General features: G+C 38.6%; 1 protein-coding gene and 1 long non-coding RNA gene across 2 annotated transcripts in view; both read left to right on the top strand.

The window, feature by feature from the left end:
- The window catches only part of LOC138350634 (uncharacterized), a 32576-nt gene extending 23511 nt beyond the window's left edge, over positions 1-9065 (top strand). The window contains exon 3 of the long non-coding RNA XR_011222168.1: positions 8544-9065. This is a non-coding gene — a long non-coding RNA (uncharacterized lncRNA). The remainder of the gene's footprint in view (positions 1-8543) is intronic.
- Positions 1-23817, top strand: part of LOC138350632 (uncharacterized) — a 199898-nt gene that overhangs the window by 89244 nt on the left and 86837 nt on the right. The window lies entirely within an intron of this gene.

Genomic DNA, 23817 nt, shown 5'->3' with positions numbered 1-23817 from the left:
ATTGGTGTTGCTCTGCGCCTTGCCGCCCCTATCTTCACCGAACACCGGTCTATTTGCGGCCATGCACGGGCAGACCAATTCGGCAGCCATGGTCTCATCTGTTATAAGACACAGGGAAAGATTGCCAGACATGAAGCAGTCAGTGACATCATCAAGAGAAGTTTGGCTTCAGCTGGGTGCCCAGCACAAAGGGAACCTCAGTTGTGCAGACCTGACAACAGCCAAAAACGCCCAGATGGAGTCACCCTGCAGCCGTGGAGGGAAGGTAAACAGGTCGTGTGGGACTACACGTGTGCATCCACATTGGCTGATACCTATCTACCTTGCAGCACAGCTGATTGAGGCGGGGCGGCCACCTTCAGGGAGACCCGGAAAACTAACAAGTACAGGGACCTGGAACGTTGTTAAAGGTTCGTGCCGATAGGCTCCGAGACTCTGGGCGCCTGGGGTAAATGTGCACTTAAGTTCCTGAAGGAGGTGGGCGAGGAACACATTGGGAAGACTTGAAACCCAAGAGCGGCCAGTTTCATGTTCCAGCGCCTCAGTGTCGCTGTTCAGAGGGTAAATGCGTGCTGTATCTTGGGTACGCACCCGACCCCCGAGGAGTTGGACGAGGTCTTCGAACACTGTGGTATATTGTTATATAAGTTTGTGTTTTCTGTAAACTGTAGCATTGCAATAAAATCAAATAAAAAAATGAAATAACAGGGGTGGTAGGAGAGGAAAAGATTAAAGAATTCAGTGAGAATCCACAAGGTCGTCTCTGAACACTATTTATTTTCTTCTTTGAGGATGTGGGTCCCTTTAATTAAACCAGTGGTGGTACCCCTAAATATATATATATATATATATATATATATATATATATATATATATATATATATATATATATATATATATATATATATATATATATATATATACATACATATATATATATATATATATATATATATATATATATACATACATATATATATATATATATATATATATATATATATATATATATATATATATATATATATATATATATATATATATATATATATATATATATATATTAGTATATTTTGGTAGCAGTCTTTCCTGTAGACATATATTATTAAATATGACCGAAAAAGTAAGATTAATAATTCTAACACGAATTTTCTCAATCTTTCGTACATTACGCTTCACTGTTGGAGGTAAATCAAAAATTAATTCTCCAAAATTCATTTTTATTTCTAGTCTGACGCGACACGGGCACGTTTCGTAAAACTTATTACATTTTCAAAGACTTTAGTTCACAAATACACAACTGAATAGAACTTACGTATCTCTGATTTTATATCTACATTTGAGTGAGGTGGGAGGGGTGATGTGGCATTAACACAAGACAGAACAAGAGGGGATATTAATAGGGTATTAAAAGTATCAACACAAGACAGAACACAAACAATGGGTATTGAATAGAAGTGTTTGTAGAAAGCCTATTGGTCCATATTTCTTGATGCTTCTATATTGGAGCGGAGTCTTAAGGTGGGTAGAATATAGTTGTGCAATAATTGGCTGTTGATTGCTGGTGTTGACTTCTTGATGTGTAGTGCCTCGCAAACGTCAAGCCGCCTGCTATCGCTGTATCTATCGATGATTTCTGTGTTGTTTACTAGGATTTCTCTGGCGATGGTTTGGTTGTGGGAAGAGATTATATGTTCCTTAATGGAGCCCTGTTGCTTATGCATCGTTAAACGCCTAGAAAGAGATGTTGTTGTCTTGCCTATATACTGGGTTTTTTGGAGCTTACAGTCCCCAAGTGGGCATTTGAAGGCATAGACGACGTTAGTCTCTTTTAAAGCGTTCTGTTTTGTGTCTGGAGAGTTTCTCATGAGTAGGCTGGCCGTTTTTCTGGTTTTATAGTAAATCGTCAGTTGTATCCTCTGATTTTTGTCTGTAGGGATAACGTTTCTATTAACAATATCTTTCAGGACCCTTTCCTCCGCTTTATGAGCTGTGGAAAAGAAGTTCCTGTAAAATAGTCTAATAGGGGGTATAGGTGTTGTGTTAGTTGTCTCTTCAGAGGTTGCATGGCTTTTCACTTTCCTTCTTATGATGTCTTCGACGAAACCATTGGAGAAGCCGTTATTGACTAGGACCTGCCTTACCCTACAGAGTTCTTCGTCGACTTGCTTCCATTCTGAGCTGTGGCTGAGAGCACGGTCGACATATGCGTTAACAACACTCCTCTTGTACCTGTCAGGGCAGTCGCTGTTGGCATTTAGGCACATTCCTATGTTTGTTTCCTTAGTGTAGACTGCAGTGTGGAAACCTCCGCCCTTTTCCATGACTGTTACATCTAGAAAGGGCAGCTTTCCATCCTTTTCCATCTCGTAAGTGAAACGCAGCACGGAACTCTGCTCAAATGCCTCCTTCAGCTCCTGCAGATGTCTGACATCAGGTACCTGTGTAAAAATGTCGTCAACATACCTGCAATATATGGCCGGTTTCAAGTTCATGTCGACTAAGACTTTTTGCTCGATGGTACCCATGTAGAAGTTTGCAAACAAGACACCTAGGGGAGAACCCATAGCGACCCCATCTACTTGCTTATACATGTGCCCATCCGGGCTCAAGAAGGGTGCCTCTTTAGTACAAGCTTGGAGTAGTTTCCTCAGAATATTTTCTGGTATGTCAAGAGGAGTACAGGCTGGATCACGATACACTCTGTCGGCTATCATTCCGATTGTCTCGTCCACAGGTACGTTGGTAAACAGCGATTCTACGTCCAACGAGGCTCTTATCCCTGTGGCCCGTGTGCCCCGCAGTAAGTCAACAAATTCCTTTGGAGACTTCAGGCTGAAGGCGCAAGGAACATAAGGAGTCAGCAGGCCGTTGAGTCGCTTCGCCAGTCTGTACATGGGTGTGGGTATCTGGCTAATGATTGGCCGAAGTGGGTTTCCAGGCTTGTGCGTCTTGACATTTCCATACGCATATCCAGGTTTATATTCCCCAATGATCTTTGGCAGGTGGAGTCCGGATTTCTTGGCGTTCACAGTTTCGATCAGTTTGTTGACCTTTGCTTTTAATTCGGCTGTAGTGTCCTTCGTTACCCTTTGGAACTTAGTTTGGTCAGAGAGTATGATGTTCATTTTCGCCAGATATTCGTCTTTTTTAAGAATGACATATATTGGCGACTTGTCACCTCTCCTGACAACTATCTCCTTGTTCTCACGAAGGCTTTTAGCTGCCGCTTTAAGCTCGGGGGACAGTATGGTGCTTCTGTAGTTGCCTCGATTCTTTCCTCCTTCTGCAATAAGTTCTGCTTGTAAGGTATCTTTGGTAGTGACCTTCTTTTGTGTCTCGAGGTCGAATATGTCGTCCAACAGAATTTCCAACTCTACTTTCCGGGCCATCTCACTCGGTCTGGACATAACATGACAGTTTATGCCCAGATTTAGGAGAGTGACTTGGTCCTCAGTGAGGTTAATTCCTGCAAGGTTCAGGAAGCCATCTCTTGGTCGTGGAATTGCCATAGGTCCTCCAAATAATGTTGTTAGTTTCTTGATAATCCTTGTTTCAGTGCTGAGGTAATGTTGGTCTGTGAGGATGTCGAGGTGTTGTTCAATGCGGGTACGGATACTATGGTCGATGTTGCTATTTCTCCACTCGTTTGTAGCATGAAGTAGTTGCGTTTTGTTGTCTTTGATTTCATTCTCTGCCTTGTATATCTGATCACGAATCAGATCCTGGCGATATTTTATCGTGAAGGCTTGATTCCTTGCTGCTGGGTCGTGCGCTTTAATATTAGTATATTTTGGTAGCAGTCTTTCCTGTAGACATATATTATTAAATATGACCGAAAAAGTAAGATTAATAATTCTAACACGAATTTTCTCAATCTTTCGTACATTACGCTTCACTGTTGGAGGTAAATCAAAAATTAATTCTCCAAAATTCATTTTTATTTCTAGTCTGACGCGACACGGGCGCGTTTCGTAAAACTTATTACATTTTCAAAGACTTTAGTTCACAAATACACAACTGAATAGAACTTACGTATCTCTGATTTTATATCTACATTTGAGTGAGGTGGGAGGGGTGATGTGGCATTAACACAAGACAGAACAAGAGGGGATATTAATAGGGTATTAAAAGTATCAACACAAGACAGAACACAAACAATGGGTATTGATGGACGAGACAATCGGAATGATAGCCGACAGAGTGTATCGTGATCCAGCCTGTACTCCTCTTGACATACCAGAAAATATTCTGAGGAAACTACTCCAAGCTTGTACTAAAGAGGCACCCTTCTTGAGCCCGGATGGGCACATGTATAAGCAAGTAGATGGGGTCGCCATGGGTTCTCCCCTAGGTGTCCTGTTTGCAAACTTCTACATGGGTACCATCGAGCAAAAAGTCTTAGTCGACATGAACTTGAAACCGGCCATATACTGCAGGTATGTTGACGACATTTTTACACAGGTACCTGATGTCAGACATCTGCAGGAGCTGAAGGAGGCATTTGAGCAGAGTTCCGTGCTGCGTTTCACTTACGAGATGGAAAAGGATGGGAAGCTGCCCTTTCTAGATGTAACAGTCATGGAAAAGGGCGGAGGTTTCCACACTGCAGTCTACACTAAGGAAACAAACATAGGAATGTGCCTAAATGCCAACAGCGACTGCCCTGACAGGTACAAGAGGAGTGTTGTTAACGCATATGTCGACCGTGCTCTCAGCCACAGCTCAGAATGGAAGCAAGTCGACGAAGAACTCTGTAGGGTAAGGCAGGTCCTAGTCAATAACGGCTTCTCCAATGGTTTCGTCGAAGACATCATAAGAAGGAAAGTGAAAAACCATGCAACCTCTGAAGAGACAACTAACACAACACCTATACCCCCTATTAGACTATTTTACAGGAACTTCTTTTCCACAGCTCATAAAGCGGAGGAAAGGGTCCTGAAAGATATTGTTAATAGAAACGTTATCCCTACAGACAAAAATCAGAGGATACAACTGACGATTTACTATAAAACCAGAAAAACGGCCAGCCTACTCATGAGAAACTCTCCAGACACAAAACAGAACGCTTTAAAAGAGACTAACGTCGTCTATGCCTTCAAATGCCCACTTGGGGACTGTAAGCTCCAAAAAACCCAGTATATAGGCAAGACAACAACATCTCTTTCTAGGCGTTTAACGATGCATAAGCAACAGGGCTCCATTAAGGAACATATAATCTCTTCCCACAACCAAACCATCGCCAGAGAAATCCTAGTAAACAACACAGAAATCATCGATAGATACAGCGATAGCAGGCGGCTTGACGTTTGCGAGGCACTACACATCAAGAAGTCAACACCAGCAATCAACAGCCAATTATTGCACAACTATATTCTACCCACCTCAAGACTCCGCTCCAATATAAAAGAAGCATCAAGAAATATGGACCAATAGGCTTTCTACAAACACTTCTATTCAATACCCATTGTTTGTGTTCTGTCTTGTGTTGATACTTTTAATACCCTATTAAAATCCCCTCTTGTTCTGTCTTGTGTTAATGCCACATCACCCCTCCCACCTCACTCAAATGTAGATATAAAATCAGAGATACGTAAGTTCTATTCAGTTGTGTATTTGTGAACTAAAGTCTTTGAAAATGTAATAAGTTTTACGAAACGCGCCCGTGTCGCGTCAGACTAGAAATAAAAATGAATTTTGGAGAATTAATTTTTGATTTGCCTCCAACAGTGAAGCGTAATGTACGAAAGATTGAGAAAATTCGTGTTAGAATTATTAATCTTACTTTTTCGGTCATATTTAATAATATATATATATATATATATATATATATATATATATATATTTTAAGATGAATAGGAAAACCAGGGATATACTGAACATCTTGTTTCAGATTCTTTACTTTAAAATTCATAACGTTTCGAATACTTCTCGTATTCATCATCAGATCTAAAAGAAAAAAACAGAAATCACAATCAAATAGCTGGTAAACAAAGAACTCATACTGAATATAATTGCCTATCAAAGAAAGGAAAATGCTTAAAAAACAAAACACTTAAGCGCACATAAAGTGATCAATACAAATAAAACTTATTAACTGTCACATATATAAAAGCTAATTTAAAATCCATTAAGCTACAAGATGAATTTTATAACTACTAAAACAAAATATTCTATTAAACTTACGTGAAGCGAAACTTGATACCTAACACATAGATACTAAACACTATAACAAATATTCATATAATGACTACAAATCTTCAAAAAATGTATATAAAATACAAACAGAATAAACGACAATTATAAAGTACTAACCAAAAACTTATAAAAACTCAAAAATTCAAAAAACTAAATACCAAAAAATGTATTATATATCCTAAATAAAAGATTATAATAATGTACAATGTCAAGACTTGAAATAAGTAAGAAAGGGCAAAGACATGGTAAACTAAACAAAATTATAATAAAATTAAACTACCAGAATGAACTATAAATCAAATTTCAGGGCCTACTGTGCACTATACAGTGTACAATTGAACAGCTGAAAGGTTGCTATTTAACAGAGGCCGCAGCTCCTTTATATATAAGGATTCCATTACTCTCAAATCTGACTGGCCATTTATACAAGTGTCCAGAATTTTAAAATCAGATTCCAGCAGAGAATGATCAAACTCATAACAATGGTTTCTAATCTCCGAAAATGCTGGTTTAGACAATGGTAATCCAGTCCTAAAAGATAATCCCCGGTGCTCAAGTATCCTAATCTTAAAGTTCCGAATGGAACTCCCGATATATCCAGCATTACAGCTGAAACAATTATACATATATACGACATTTGAGCACAAGGGGGTATATGGCATAATTTGCTCCTGTTTGGCAATATGTGCTTAGGCGTACCTGCAAGAGGAGGCAAGTCACTAGCCTCATCAGTCACTAGGGCAATAAATAATTTCCCCAGAGCTGACAACTTGATCCCCATCCCTCCTCAACGCTACCATTCTTCCAGGGGTTCACTGTGATCCCATCTGGGCGACCGACAGGCTCATCATAGTTGCGGGACATTAGGTAACGGGGCTCTCTCTCTTTCTCTGCTGGACAACCGGCTGTAGTAAGGATTCTTTTAATAATGTCATTAACCTCGCCGTGTCTTGCATGCCATCCTCCTGTCCTTTGGCAGAGAAGGCCATGCCGTCCGTACCTGTCGGCCACTGCCTCACCACAAATACACCTGTATTTGGTGTGGATTGGGGCAGCGAGCCGGAGAGCCACAGCAATTCGGAGGGCCTGCGGTGTGAGACGGGTGCCGGTTGATATGATATATCTGAATATTTATTTAATATGATATGATACAAGACGCTAGAGCTTGCGCCCTCTTTGGATCGCACAGGTCACTTGGGATGGACCATGACGCTAAGCCGGATGAGGGAGCATTTTTATTGGCTGGGAATGGACGCTGATGTGAGGAGACATTGCAAGGCCTGTTTCCCGTGCCAAAGGGCGGGGAAGAACGTCCTTCCAATACCAAAGGATGTGATAATAAAGTGTTAATGGACTTAACCACATACTTTGAATGGACGATAATTAGTGAGTGAATTATTTAGACAAGACCCCAGACCTGTTGAACTCTAGTCTCATTTTGGCCATATAAATATATTCCAAGATGCGAGGGTCTAAGTGGTTACAATAGAAAGCCACTCGTTGTGAATGTGAGTGTGGCTCCTAGCTGAAATATTAAATACAACCATTTATGGTGTTACAACGTGTAGTTGAAGAACACATGTCGCTGAAGAACACATGTCCCTAAAGGACTCATGTCGCTAAAGGAACCTTTTCACTAAAGCTCTCTTCAACATCTTCTTAAATTCCATGCTATAAAATCAGCAGTAAAGATGCCATCGCCTTCTTGTTCTATCGCAGAAACTCAGTAGCTTGGGCAGTGAATGTACAGTAGTGCACGTCTTCAGGTATTACCCTGGAAGCTCCGACCAGCATGGATGTGGCCGACCTGTCTTCTCTCCCATACGAAGGTGATCGGCTTCCCTGACCATCCACCGTGACCTCACAGATGACGACCCCGACCTTGTATGGTGTTGTGATCTGATAAGTCAATTATGTCCTCACTCCAGAGGTGGGCACTATGATGACCTGACCTTCCTGGGTACTCTTCTCACCAGTACGTATATATTTTGATGCATTTCCAGAACAACCAGAGTTCCTTGAAGCTCTTCTTTGGCCTCTAGTATCATTATTATTATTGTATTAGTATACTTTGTTGAGATGCGTCTAGTATAATTCTTGGCACTGATTAACCAACATTGCCTTTGACTAAACAAGTTATTATGAGTCCTGATTAACTCAGATCAATTTTAGCACACTGGTTTGGATTAATGCAAGCTATAATGTTTATATACTTCAAATTAACCAGACGTGCTGCTCATCTCAGCAAAATATTAATTAATCCATGCTGTATTTCTCTGATATAAGTTGCTATTTAGATGTGTGACATAGCGAGGTTTGGCCTTCACGTCTCCTGATGCTTGCAGGCGAGGGTATTGAGACACTGATTCGAGAACTTCACGAGAGGAACGTCAGCGCTGGCAACCCCTGGACCATGTTCTCAGCGCCACAGGGTCAACCCGGCACCACCCAGGCCCTGGCCGCCTCGCTACGCCTCTCCGGTCTCTATGTCTTCTAGGGTCTGCAGGACCAAGTCGCAAGATGATCAAACATTTGGTTCCTGTTAAAATATCTATGAGACAGAAGGCTCTTATATATAATCATAGACTTGTTAACATTTACCATTGTTGCTATCTGTTTAGTGCAGTTGTGCTTAGGTATTTCTGATGCTGTATATTGTGAAAAATGTATTGAATAATTAGTTATAAACTCAGCATTACTTCCCAAAATCAAGAACTGGCCAACGAAGTTAATCTTTTCCTATATGAAACTAAGCTCTCTTCAGTTCAAAGTTTAAAACCTGAATTACATTGAAACCACTAGAAAATAGGAAAGGGAAAAATAAGGGAAAAGCGCCAAGCCCTTACGACTTCATAGCACTGGGAAAGGGTCAGGATAAGGATTTCGGATGGGACGGGGGGGGGGGGAAGGAATGTTGCCCAACCTTTTGAACGGTCGGGGATTGAACGCCGACCTGCATAAAGGGAGACCGTCGCTCTACCGTCCAGCCCAAGTGGTTGGTTAAAAAAAATTAGAGAGAATATTTGTCAGCTTTTAAAACCCACTTAATACCTTGCAATTGCAACAAACTTTCTCCCAAGATGACTCAGACCAATAAAAACTCCTAGCTGCTGTCATTATTTCCTCACGAAATTTCCCCTTGAAACCAAATGAGCGGACCGTGTCAACTCGTGGTTAAGGAACTACGGGAGCAGCTGAATTACAAACTTCAAGCAAGCAGGTGAAAACAAAGCAGCAAACAGAAGAGGTACCAAAGTATCTACTGAAAACATTGGGAAAATTCGTGTCCAATTACATAGTTGTTCGTGAAGATTAGACCTTATCAGAGCTTCTGGGTCTGGAAAACCCACTGTTTTCGTGAAAAATTGATTTACCAGGAATAGGCAGAATCTTTCCTTTCAACTGCGTCAAGTTTGTAAGAATTCCAATATGTTAATCAAAGATTGCTTTGTCAGAGGTGGTAAAATACCAGTGAGGAAGACCGACACTGGAAAAAACTATAAAATAGCCAATGCAGCCCATCCACTGTAGATAATGCAAGTACTTGCCTGTAAAGTAATGCAAGTACTTGCTTGTAAATATTTAAAAATTGTGTAACTAGATTCAGAAGAGTTTTACTTGTTTAGCTAAATGAACAATGGGGTTTAGTTGGTGAACCCATCATCTGCCTCTGTAACCCCACTGTGGGTTATCAGTTTTGAATCAATTATATTTTGAATGTGGATTCAAAATATAACCCATTTAAAAATATTCTAACCAAAGCCCAGGAATGAAGTATACCATATAAATTGAATAGATCGAATACTAATGATCCAAAGTGGATAATAAAGGATCAGAAGAACCTTATAGGTAAAAAGAGAGCGTGGTACAAAAGGATTAAGAATGGGGAAGTCAGTTTAGAACAGGAATTCGTACAACTGGTTAGAAATACTAAAAAAGAGATAAGGAAAGCAAAAAGAAACTATGAAGTTCGCATAGCAGAGCAAGCAAAGACAAATCCTAAAGGGTTTTTCCGGTTATACCGGACAAAGATTAGGGAAAGGATAGGTCCATTAAAAACTGAGACAGGTCAAATAACAAATAATGATGAAGAGATGAGTATTTTTAATAAATATTTTATATCTGTATTTACTAAAGAGGAACTTAACAATATGCCTTCAGCCCGAACAAGTCTATGTGGGTGGGGACGAGGACAGGTTGACTAGTTTAGCAGTTACCAGGGAGGATGTAATTAAACAAATAGTTAAACTCAAACCAAACAAATCCCCAGGGCCGGATGAAGTGTTTGCCAGGGTGCTTAAAGAATGCAAAGAGGAGCTTTCCGAGCCACAGTCTACCATATTTAATAAGAACATAAGAACATAAGAACATAAGAACAAAGGTAACTGCAGAAGGCCTATTGGCCCATACGAGGCAGCTCCTATTCTATAACCACCCAATCCCACTCATATACTTGTCCAACCCGTGCTTGAAACAATCGAGGGACCCCACCTCCACAATGTTACGCGGCAATTGGTTCCACAAATCAACAACCCTGTTACTGAACCAGTATTTACCCAAGTCTTTCCTAAATCTAAACTTATCCAATTTATATCCATTGTTTCGTGTTCTGTCCTGTGTTGATACTTTTAATACCCTATTAATATCCCCCCGGTTATGTCCATTCATCCACTTGTAAACCTCTATCATGTCACCCCTAACTCTTCGCCTTTCCAGTGAATGCAACTTAAGCTTTGTTAATCTTTCTTCATATGAAAGATTTCTAATTTGGGGAATTAACTTAGTCATCCTACGCTGGACACGTTCAAGTGAATTTATATCCATTCTATAATATGGCGACCAAAACTGAACTGCATAATCTAAATGGGGCCTAACTAGAGCAAGATATAGCTTGAGAACCACACCAGGTGTCTTGTTACTAACGCTGCGATTAATAAATCCAAGTGTCCGATTTGCCTTATTACGAACATTTATGCATTGATCCTTTTGTTTTAAATTCTTACTAATCATAACTCCCAGATCCCTTTCGCAATCCGACTTCGCAATCACAACACCATCTAGCTCGTATCTTGTAACTCTATCATCATTACCTAACCTCAGAACTTTACATTTATCAGCATTAAACTGCATCTGCCAATCCTTTGACCATTTCAAAACCCTATCTAGATCAACTTGAAGTGATAGTGAGTCCTCCTCCGAATTAATTTCCCTACCGATTTTCGTATCATCGGCAAATTTGCAAATGTTGCTACTCAAACCTGAATCTAAATCATTTATATATATTATAAACAACAGAGGTCCCAGGACAGAGCCTTGAGGCACTCCACTTACAACATTTTCCCACTCTGACTTGATTCCATTTATACTAACTCTCTGTTTCCTTTGGTATAGCCATGCCCTAATCCAGCTTAATATAGCACCCCCAATACCATGAGACTCTATTTTTTTAATCAGTCTTTCATGTGGCACTGTATCAAAAGCTTTGCTAAAGTCAAGGTATACAACATCGCAATCCTTACCACTATCAACTGCCTCAACAATGCTAGAATAAAAAGATAACAAATTTGTTAAACATGAACGGCCATTTATAAAACCATGTTGCGACTCAATTATTAATTTATGTTTTTCAAGATGAAGACGAATTTTATTTGCTATTATAGATTCGAGTAACTTTCCCACAATAGACGTTAGGCTAATTGGTCGATAGTTAGACGCAAGTGATCTATCTCCTTTCTTAAAAACTGGTATCACATTAGCAACTTTCCAAAACTCTGGCACTCTGCCTGACTCTATTGATTTATTAAATATGGTTGACAGTGGGTCACAAAGCTCCTCTTTGCATTCTTTAAGCACCCTAGCAAACACTTCATCCGGCCCTGGGGATTTGTTTGGTTTGAGTTTTACTATTTGTTTAAGAACATCCTCCCTGGTAACTGCTAAACTCGTCAACCTGTCCTCGTCCCCACCCACATAGACTTGTTCGGCTGAAGGCATATTGTTAAGTTCCTCTTTAGTAAATACAGATACAAAATATTTATTAAAAATGCTACTCATCTCTTCATCACTATCTGTTATTTGACCTGTCTCAGTTTTTAATGGACCTATCCTTTCCCTAGTCTTAGTACGATATAACTGAAAAAACCCTTTAGGATTTGTCTTTGCTTGCCCTGCTATGCGAACTTCATAGTTTCTTTTTGCTTTCCTTATCTCTTTTTTAACATTTCTAACCAGTTGTACGAATTCCTGTTCTAAAGTAAATCAATAGAGTTAGGCAGAGTGACAGAGTTATGGAAAGTTGCTAATGTGATACCAATTTTTAAGAACATAAGAACATAAGAACAAAGGTAACTGCAGAAGGCCTATTGGCCCATACGAGGCAGCTCCTATTCTATAACCACCCAATCCCACTCATATACTTGTCCAACCCGTGCTTGAAACAATCGAGGGACCCCACCTCCACAATGTTACGCGGCAATTGGTTCCACAAATCAACAACCCTGTTACTGAACCAGTATTTACCCATGTCTTTCCTAAATCTAAACTTATCCAATTTATATCCATTGTTTCGTGTTCTGTCCTGTGTTGATACTTTTAATACCCTATTAATATCCCCCCGGTTATGTCCATTCATCCACTTGTAAACCTCTATCATGTCACCCCTAACTCTTCGCCTTTCCAGTGAATGCAACTTAAGCTTTGTTAATCTTTCTTCATATGAAAGATTTCTAATTTGGGGAATTAACTTAGTCATCCTACGCTGGACACGTTCAAGTGAATTTATATCCATTCTATAATATGGCGACCAAAACTGAACTGCATAATCTAAATGGGGCCTAACTAGAGCAAGATATAGCTTGAGAACCACACCAGGTGTCTTGTTACTAACGCTGCAATTAATAAATCCAAGTGTCCGATTTGCCTTATTACGAACATTTATGCATTGATCCTTTTGTTTTAAATTCTTACTAATCATAACTCCCAGATCCCTTTCGCAATCCGACTTCGCAATCACAACACCATCTAGCTCGTATCTTGTAACTCTATCATCATTACCTAACCTCAGAACTTTACATTTATCAGCATTAAACTGCATCTGCCAATCCTTTGACCATTTCAAAACCCTATCTAGATCAACTTGAAGTGATAGTGAGTCCTCCTCCGAATTAATTTCCCTACCGATTTTCGTATCATCGGCAAATTTGCAAATGTTGCTACTCAAACCTGAATCTAAATCATTTATATATATTATAAACAACAGAGGTCCCAGGACAGAGCCTTGAGGCACTCCACTTACAACATTTTCCCACTCTGACTTGATTCCATTTATACTAACTCTCTGTTTCCTTTGGTATAGCCATGCCGTAATCCAGCTTAATATAGCACCCCCAATACCATGAGACTCTATTTTTTTAATCAGTCTTTCATGTGGCACTGTATCAAAAGCTTTGCTAAAGTCAAGGTATACAACATCGCAATCCTTACCACTATCAACTGCCTCAACAATGCTAGAATAAAAAGATAACAAATTTGTTAAACATGAACGGCCATTTATAAAACCATGTTGCGACTCAATTATTAATTTATGTTTTTCAAGATGAAGACGAATTTTATTTGCTATTATAGATTCGAGTAACTTTCCCACAATAGACGTTAGGCTAATTGGTCGATAGTTAGACGCAAGTGATCTATCTCCTTTCTTAAAAACTGGTATCACATTAGCAACTTTCCAAAACTCTGGCACTCTGCCTGACTCTATTGATTTATTAAATATGGTTGACAGTGGGTCACAAAGCTCCTCTTTGCATTCTTTAAGCACCCTAGCAAACACTTCATCCGGCCCTGGGGATTTGTTTGGTTTGAGTTTTACTATTTGTTTAAGAACATCCTCCCTGGTAACTGCTAAACTCGTCAACCTGTCCTCGTCCCCACCCACATAGACTTGTTCGGCTGAAGGCATATTGTTAAGTTCCTCTTTAGTAAATACAGATACAAAATATTTATTAAAAATACTACTCATCTCTTCATCACTATCTGTTATTTGACCTGTCTCAGTTTTTAATGGACCTATCCTTTCCCTAGTCTTAGTACGATATAACTGAAAAAACCCTTTAGGATTTGTCTTTGCTTGCCCTGCTATGCGAACTTCATAGTTTCTTTTTGCTTTCCTTATCTCTTTTTTAACATTTCTAACCAGTTGTACGAATTCCTGTTCTAAAGTGACCTCCCCATTTTTAATCCTTTTGTACCAAGCTCTCTTTTTACCTATAAGGTTCTTCAAATTCTTTGTTATCCACTTTGGGTCATTAGTATACGATCTATTCAATTTGTATGGTATACTACGTTCCTGTGCTTTGTTTAGAATATTCTTAAATAAGTTATATATTGAATCCACATCGAAATCCCCATTTAAGTCACCTATCGCTGGGTTCATGTCTCATGTTAAGAAAGGAGATAGATCACTTGCATCAAACTATCGGCTATTTAGCCTAACGTCTATTGTGGGAAAGTAACTTGAATCGATAATTGCAAATGCTATTCGTCTTCATCTTGAAAAACACAAATTAATACATGAGTCGCAACATGGTTTTACAAATAGCCGTTCATGTTTAACAAATTTGCTATCTTTTTATTCCAGCATAGTTGAGGCAGTTGATAGTGGTAAGGATTGTGATGTTGTGTACCTTGACTTTAGCAAAGCTTTTGATACAGTGCCACATGAAAGACTGATTAAAAAGATAGAGGCTCATGGTATTGGAGGTGCTATATTAAGTTGGATTAGGGTATGACTATTCCAAAGGAAAGAGAGAATTAGTATAAATGGGGTTAAGTCAGAGTGGGAAAATGCTGTAAGTGGAGTGCCTCAGGGCTCTGTCCTGGGACCTCTGTTGTTCATAATATATATCAATGATTTAGATTCAGGTTTGAGTAGCAACATTTGCAAATTTGCCGATGATACAAAAATCGGTAGGGAAATTAACACGGAAGAAGACTCACTATCATTTCAAATTTATCTAGATAGGGTTTTGAAATGGTCAAAGGATTGGCAGATGCAGTTTAATGCTGATAAATGTAAAGTTCTGAGGTTAGGTAAAGATGATAGAGTTACAAGATACGAGCTAGATGGAGTTGAGATTGCGAAGTCGAATTGCGAAAGGGATCTAAGAGTTATGATAAGTAAGAATTTAAAACAAAAGGATCAATGCATGAATGTTCGTAATAAGGCAAATAGGACACTGGGATTTATTAATCGAAGCATTAGTAACAAGACACCTGGTGTGGTTCTTCAGCTATATCTTGCTCTGGTTAGGCCCCATTTATGCAGATATTTAGATTATGCAGTTCAGTTTTGGTCGCCTTACTATAGAATGGAAAGGCGAAGAGTTAGGGGTGACATGATAGAGGTTTACAAGAGGATGAATGGACATAACATAAGAACATAAGAACATAAGAACAAAGGTAACTGCAGAAGGCCTATTGGCCCATACGAGGCAGCTCCTATTCTATAACCACCCAATCCCACTCATATACTTGTCCAACCCGTGCTTGAAACAATCGAGGGACCCCACCTCCACAATGTTACGCGGCAATTGGTTCCACAAATCAACAACCCTGTTACTGAACCAGTATTTACCCAAGTCTTTCCTAAATCTAAACTTATCCAATTTATATCCATTGTTTCGTGTTCTGTCCTGTGTTGATACTTTTAATACCCTATTAATATCCCCCCGGTTATGTCCATTCATCCACTTGTAAACCTCTATCATGTCACCCCTAACTCTTCGCCTTTCCAGTGAATGCAACTTAAGCTTTGTTAATCTTTCTTCATATGAAAGATTTCTAATTTGGGGAATTAACTTAGTCATCCTACGCTGGACACGTTCAAGTGAATTTATATCCATTCTATAATATGGCGACCAAAACTGAACTGCATAATCTAAATGGGGCCTAACTAGAGCAAGATATAGCTTGAGAACCACACCAGGTGTCTTGTTACTAACGCTGCGATTAATAAATCCAAGTGTCCGATTTGCCTTATTACGAACATTTATGCATTGATCCTTTTGTTTTAAATTCTTACTAATCATAACTCCCAGATCCCTTTCGCAATCCGACTTCGCAATCACAACACCATCTAGCTCGTATCTTGTAACTCTATCATCATTACCTAACCTCAGAACTTTACATTTATCAGCATTAAACTGCATCTGCCAATCCTTTGACCATTTCAAAACCCTATCTAGATCAACTTGAAGTGATAGTGAGTCCTCCTCCGAATTAATTTCCCTACCGATTTTCGTATCATCGGCAAATTTGCAAATGTTGCTACTCAAACCTGAATCTAAATCATTTATATATATTATAAACAACAGAGGTCCCAGGACAGAGCCTTGAGGCACTCCACTTACAACATTTTCCCACTCTGACTTGATTCCATTTATACTAACTCTCTGTTTCCTTTGGTATAGCCATGCCCTAATCCAGCTTAATATAGCACCCCCAATACCATGAGACTCTATTTTTTTAATCAGTCTTTCATGTGGCACTGTATCAAAAGCTTTGCTAAAGTCAAGGTATACAACATCGCAATCCTTACCACTATCAACTGCCTCAACAATGCTAGAATAAAAAGATAACAAATTTGTTAAACATGAACGGCCATTTATAAAACCATGTTGCGACTCAATTATTAATTTATGTTTTTCAAGATGAAGACGAATTTTATTTGCTATTATAGATTCGAGTAACTTTCCCACAATAGACGTTAGGCTAATTGGTCGATAGTTAGACGCAAGTGATCTATCTCCTTTCTTAAAAACTGGTATCACATTAGCAACTTTCCAAAACTCTGGCACTCTGCCTGACTCTATTGATTTATTAAATATGGTTGACAGTGGGTCACAAAGCTCCTCTTTGCATTCTTTAAGCACCCTGGCAAACACTTCATCCGGCCCTGGGGATTTGTTTGGTTTGAGTTTTACTATTTGTTTAAGAACATCCTCCCTGGTAACTGCTAAACTCGTCAACCTGTCCTCGTCCCCACCCACATAGACTTGTTCGGCTGAAGGCATATTGTTAAGTTCCTCTTTAGTAAATACAGATACAAAATATTTATTAAAAATACTACTCATCTCTTCATCACTATCTGTTATTTGACCTGTCTCAGTTTTTAATGGACCTATCCTTTCCCTAGTCTTAGTACGATATAACTGAAAAAACCCTTTAGGATTTGTCTTTGCTTGCCCTGCTATGCGAACTTCATAGTTTCTTTTTGCTTTCCTTATCTCTTTTTTAACATTTCTAACCAGTTGTACGAATTCCTGTTCTAAAGTGACCTCCCCATTTTTAATCCTTTTGTACCAAGCTCTCTTTTTACCTATAAGGTTCTTCAAATTCTTTGTTATCCACTTTGGGTCATTAGTATTCGATCTATTCAATTTGTATGGTATACTACGTTCCTGTGCTTTGTTTAGAATATTCTTAAATAAGTTTAAGTTACTCGAATCTATAATAGCAAATAAAATTCGTCTTCATCTTGAAAAACATAAATTAATAATTGAGTCGCAACATGGTTTTATAAATGGCCGTTCATGTTTAACAAATTTGTTATCTTTTTATTCTAGCATTGTTGAGGCAGTTGATAGTGGTAAGGATTGCGATGTTGTATACCTTGACTTTAGCAAAGCTTTTGATACAGTGCCACATGAAAGACTGATTAAAAAAATAGAGTCTCATGGTATTGGGGGTGCTATATTAAGCTGGATTAGGGCATGGCTATACCAAAGGAAACAGAGAGTTAGTATAAATGGAATCAAGTCAGAGTGGGAAAATGTTGTAAGTGGAGTGCCTCAAGGCTCTGTCCTGGGACCTCTGTTGTTTATAATATATATAAATGATTTAGATTCAGGTTTGAGTAGCAACATTTGCAAATTTGCCGATGATACGAAAATCGGTAGGGAAATTAATTCGGAGGAGGACTCACTATCACTTCAAGTTGATCTAGATAGGGTTTTGAAATGGTCAAAGGATTGGCAGATGCAGTTTAATGCTGATAAATGTAAAGTTCTGAGGTTAGGTAATGATGATAGAGTTACAAGATACGAGCTAGATGGTGTTGTGATTGCGAAGTCGGATTGCGAAAGGGATCTGGGAGTTATGATTAGTAAGAATTTAAAACAAAAGGATCAATGCATAAATGTTCGTAATAAGGCAAATCGGACACTTGGATTTATTAATCGCAGCGTTAGTAACAAGACACCTGGTGTGGTTCTCAAGCTATATCTTGCTCTAGTTAGGCCCCATTTAGATTATGCAGTTCAGTTTTGGTCGCCATATTATAGAATGGATATAAATTCACTTGAACGTGTCCAGCGTAGGATGACTAAGTTAATTCCCCAAATTAGAAATCTTTCATATGAAGAAAGATTAACAAAGCTTAAGTTGCATTCACTGGAAAGGCGAAGAGTTAGGGGTGACATGATAGAGGTTTACAAGTGGATGAATGGACATAACCGGGGGGATATTAATAGGGTATTAAAAGTATCAACACAGGACAGAACACGAAACAATGGATATAAATTGGATAAGTTTAGATTTAGGAAAGACTTGGGTAAATACTGGTTCAGTAACAGGGTTGTTGATTTGTGGAACCAATTGCCGCGTAACATTGTGGAGGTGGGGTCCCTCGATTGTTTCAAGCACGGGTTGGACAAGTATATGAGTGGGATTGGGTGGTTATAGAATAGGAGCTGCCTCGTATGGGCCAATAGGCCTTCTGCAGTTACCTTTGTTCTTATGTTCTTATGTTCTTATAGCACCCCCAATACCATGAGACTCTATTTTTTTAATCAGTCTTTCATGTGGCACTGTATCAAAAGCTTTGCTAAAGTCAAGGTATACAACATCGCAATCCTTACCACTATCAACTGCCTCAACAATGCTAGAATAAAAAGATAACAAATTTGTTAAACATGAACGGCCATTTATAAAACCATGTTGCGACTCAATTATTAATTTATGTTTTTCAAGATGAAGACGAATTTTATTTGCTATTATAGATTCGAGTAACTTTCCCACAATAGACGTTAGGCTAATTGGTCGATAGTTAGACGCAAGTGATCTATCTCCTTTCTTAAAAACTGGTATCACATTAGCAACTTTCCAAAACTCTGGCACTCTGCCTGACTCTATTGATTTATTAAATATGGTTGACAGTGGGTCACAAAGCTCCTCTTTGCATTCTTTAAGCACCCTGGCAAACACTTCATCCGGCCCTGGGGATTTGTTTGGTTTGAGTTTTACTATTTGTTTAAGAACATCCTCCCTGGTAACTGCTAAACTCGTCAACCTGTCCTCGTCCCCACCCACATAGACTTGTTCGGCTGAAGGCATATTGTTAAGTTCCTCTTTAGTAAATACAGATACAAAATATTTATTAAAAATACTACTCATCTCTTCATCACTATCTGTTATTTGACCTGTCTCAGTTTTTAATGGACCTATCCTTTCCCTAGTCTTAGTACGATATAACTGAAAAAACCCTTTAGGATTTGTCTTTGCTTGCCCTGCTATGCGAACTTCATAGTTTCTTTTTGCTTTCCTTATCTCTTTTTTAACATTTCTAACCAGTTGTACGAATTCCTGTTCTAAAGTGACCTCCCCATTTTTAATCCTTTTGTACCAAGCTCTCTTTTTACCTATAAGGTTCTTCAAATTCTTTGTTATCCACTTTGGGTCATTAGTATTCGATCTATTCAATTTGTATGGTATACTACGTTCCTGTGCTTTGTTTAGAATATTCTTAAATAAGTTTAAGTTACTCGAATCTATAATAGCAAATAAAATTCGTCTTCATCTTGAAAAACATAAATTAATAATTGAGTCGCAACATGGTTTTATAAATGGCCGTTCATGTTTAACAAATTTGTTATCTTTTTATTCTAGCATTGTTGAGGCAGTTGATAGTGGTAAGGATTGCGATGTTGTATACCTTGACTTTAGCAAAGCTTTTGATACAGTGCCACATGAAAGACTGATTAAAAAAATAGTCTCATGGTATTGGGGGTGCTATATTTAGCTGGATTAGGGCATGGCTATACCAAAGGAAACAGAGAGTTAGTATAAATGGAATCAAGTCAGAGTGGGAAAATGTTGTAAGTGGAGTGCCTCAAGGCTCTGTCCTGGGACCTCTGTTGTTTATAATATATATAAATGATTTAGATTCAGGTTTGAGTAGCAACATTTGCAAATTTGCCGATGATACGAAAATCGGTAGGGAAATTAATTCGGAGGAGGACTCACTATCACTTCAAGTTGATCTAGATAGGGTTTTGAAATGGTCAAAGGATTGGCAGATGCAGTTTAATGCTGATAAATGTAAAGTTCTGAGGTTAGGTAATGATGATAGAGTTACAAGATACGAGCTAGATGGTGTTGTGATTGCGAAGTCGGATTGCGAAAGGGATCTGGGAGTTATGATTAGTAAGAATTTAAAACAAAAGGATCAATGCATAAATGTTCGTAATAAGGCAAATCGGACACTTGGATTTATTAATCGCAGCGTTAGTAACAAGACACCTGGTGTGGTTCTCAAGCTATATCTTGCTCTAGTTAGGCCCCATTTAGATTATGCAGTTCAGTTTTGGTCGCCATATTATAGAATGGATATAAATTCACTTGAACGTGTCCAGCGTAGGATGACTAAGTTAATTCCCCAAATTAGAAATCTTTCATATGAAGAAAGATTAACAAAGCTTAAGTTGCATTCACTGGAAAGGCGAAGAGTTAGGGGTGACATGATAGAGGTTTACAAGTGGATGAATGGACATAACCGGGGGGATATTAATAGGGTATTAAAAGTATCAACACAGGACAGAACACGAAACAATGGATATAAATTGGATAAGTTTAGATTTAGGAAAGACTTGGGTAAATACTGGTTCAGTAACAGGGTTGTTGATTTGTGGAACCAATTGCCGCATAACGTGGTGGAGGTGGGGTCCCTCGATTGTTTCAAGCGCGGGTTGGACAAGTATATGAGTGGGATTGGGTGGTTATAGAATAGGAGCTGCCTCGTATGGGCCAATAGGCCTTCTGCAGTTACCTTTGTTCTTATGTTCTTATGTTCTTATGTTAAGTTATATATTGAATCCACATCGAAATCCCCATTTAAGTCACCTATCGCTGGGTTCATGTCTCGCTCCAAGACCGGCCCACACCCCATACCCAAGACTTTCCAATCAATTTGACCCAAAAAATTTCTTAGGCTATTAAAATCAGCTTTTCGAAAATCTGGCACTTTAACAGAATTTTCTCCTACTGGTCTATTCCATTCTATGCTAAATCTGATTTCTTTGTGATCACTGCTCCCTAGCTCACTCCCTATTTCGATGTCATTAATTTGCGTTTCCCTGTTAGTTAACACTAAATCTAAAATATTATTTTCCCGTGTTGGTTCCTTAATGTGTTGCGTAAGAAAGCAATCGTCAATTAATTCTAGAAAATCTTCTGCTTCACTATTCCCTGTTTTGTTCAACCAGTTTATTCCGCTAAAATTAAAGTCACCCATGACATAAATACTGTTAGATCTAGATGCTCTAGATATTTCATCCCATAGATGCCTTGCTTCCATTCTGTCTAAATTTGGTGGCCTATATATTACTCCTATTATAATATTATTAGCTTTTTCGTTTAATTCAATCCAAATAGTTTCTGTGTGTGGCTCTGTTTTGATTCCCTCTTTGAGACTACATTTCAAATTGTCCCTAACATATATGGCTACTCCACCTCCTCGTCTAATATATCTATCTGTGTGAAATAGTTTAAATCCATATATTTGATATTCAGCTAATAGTTCTCTATTTTCTACATTCATCCACGTTTCGGTAAGTGCAATAATATCTATTTTTTCTGTGCAGACAAGAGCATTTAATTCGTTAATTTTATTTCTTAGACTTCTACTGTTAGTGTAATATACCCTAAGTGAATTGTTATTTTGCGGACCTTCTCTTTCCCTGATCGTTTTGCCAATTCCTTTCTCCCACAAACACATACTTTTATTACCTCCTTCCTCCAAATCAATTCCCATACCTCTATCTACTAACAGTTTAAACCCAAACAAACACCTCTAACCACTTCTTCTAACGAGTTCGCAACAGCAACAACCCCAGCTCTCGATAGATGCACCCCATCACGAGCATACATTTCATTTCTTCCATAGAAGTGTTCCCAGTTGTCTATGAAAGATATTGCATTTGATTTGCAATATCTTTCCAGCCGGCAATTGACACCAAGTGCCCTCGATATCCATTGATTTCCCACTCCCTTTCTTGGAAGAATGCCACATATGATCGGGATTCCTCCCTTGCTCCTAACTAACTCTATGGCTGTTTTATACCTCTGAATCAGTTCCTCACTCCTAACTCGACCAACATCATTTCCTCCCACGCTAATGCAAATAATGGGATTGTTCCCATTACCAGCCATAATATCATTCATGTTGTTTATAATATCACCAATGCCAGCTCCGGGATAGCAAACCCTTAACCTGTTCCCCCTATCTCTAGCACAAAACGTTCTATCCAAATACCTTATCTGGGAATCTCAAAACAAAGTAGATAATAATAGGGTATTAAAAGTATCAACACAAGACAGAACAGGAAACAATGGGTATAAATCCAATGGGTATTTGGATTGAATTAAACGAAAAAGCTAATAATATTATAATAGGAGTAATATATAGGCCACCAAATTTAGACAGAATGGAAGCAAAGCATCTATGGGATGAAATATCTAGAGCATCTAGATCTAACAGTATTTATGTCATGGGTGACTTTAATTTTAGCGGAATAAACTGGCTGAACAAAACAGGGAATAGTGAAGCAGAAGATTTTCTAGAATTAATTGACGATTGCTTTCTTACGCAACACATTAAGGAACCAACACGGGAAAATAATATTTTAGATTTAGTGTTAACTAACAGGGAAACGCAAATTAATGACATCGAAATAGGGAGTGAGCTAGGGAGCAGTGATCACAAAGAAATCAGATTTAGCATAGAATGGAATAGACCAGTAGGAGAAAATTCTGTTAAAGTGCCAGATTTTCGAAAAGCTGATTTTAATAGCCTAAGAAATTTTTTGGGTCAAATTGATTGGAAAGGCTTGGGTATGGGGTGTGGGCCGGTCTTGGAGCGAGACATGAACCCAGCGATAGGTGACTTAAATGGGGATTTCGATGTGGATTCAATATATAACTTATTTAAGAATATTCTAAACAAAGCACAGGAACGTAGTATACCATACAAATTGAATAGATCGTATACTAATGACCCAAAGTGGATAACAAAGAATTTGAAGAACCTTATAGGTAAAAAGAGAGCTTGGTACAAAAGGATTAAAAATGGGGAGGTCACTTTAGAACAGGAATTCGTACAACTGGTTAGAAATGTTAAAAAAGAGATAAGGAAAGCAAAAAGAAACTATGAAGTTCGCATAGCAGGGCAAGCAAAGACAAATCCTAAAGGGTTTTTTCAGTTATATCGTACTAAGACTAGGGAAAGGATAGGTCCATTAAAAACTGAGACAGGTCAAATAACAGATAGTGATGAAGAGATGAGTAGTA

This window comes from Procambarus clarkii, chromosome 46 (genome assembly GCF_040958095.1).
Source record: "Procambarus clarkii isolate CNS0578487 chromosome 46, FALCON_Pclarkii_2.0, whole genome shotgun sequence".
NCBI lineage: Eukaryota > Metazoa > Arthropoda > Malacostraca > Decapoda > Cambaridae > Procambarus > Procambarus clarkii.
The sequence above is the reverse complement of the archived record's forward strand: the minus strand, read 5'-3'. Positions and strand labels throughout refer to the sequence as shown.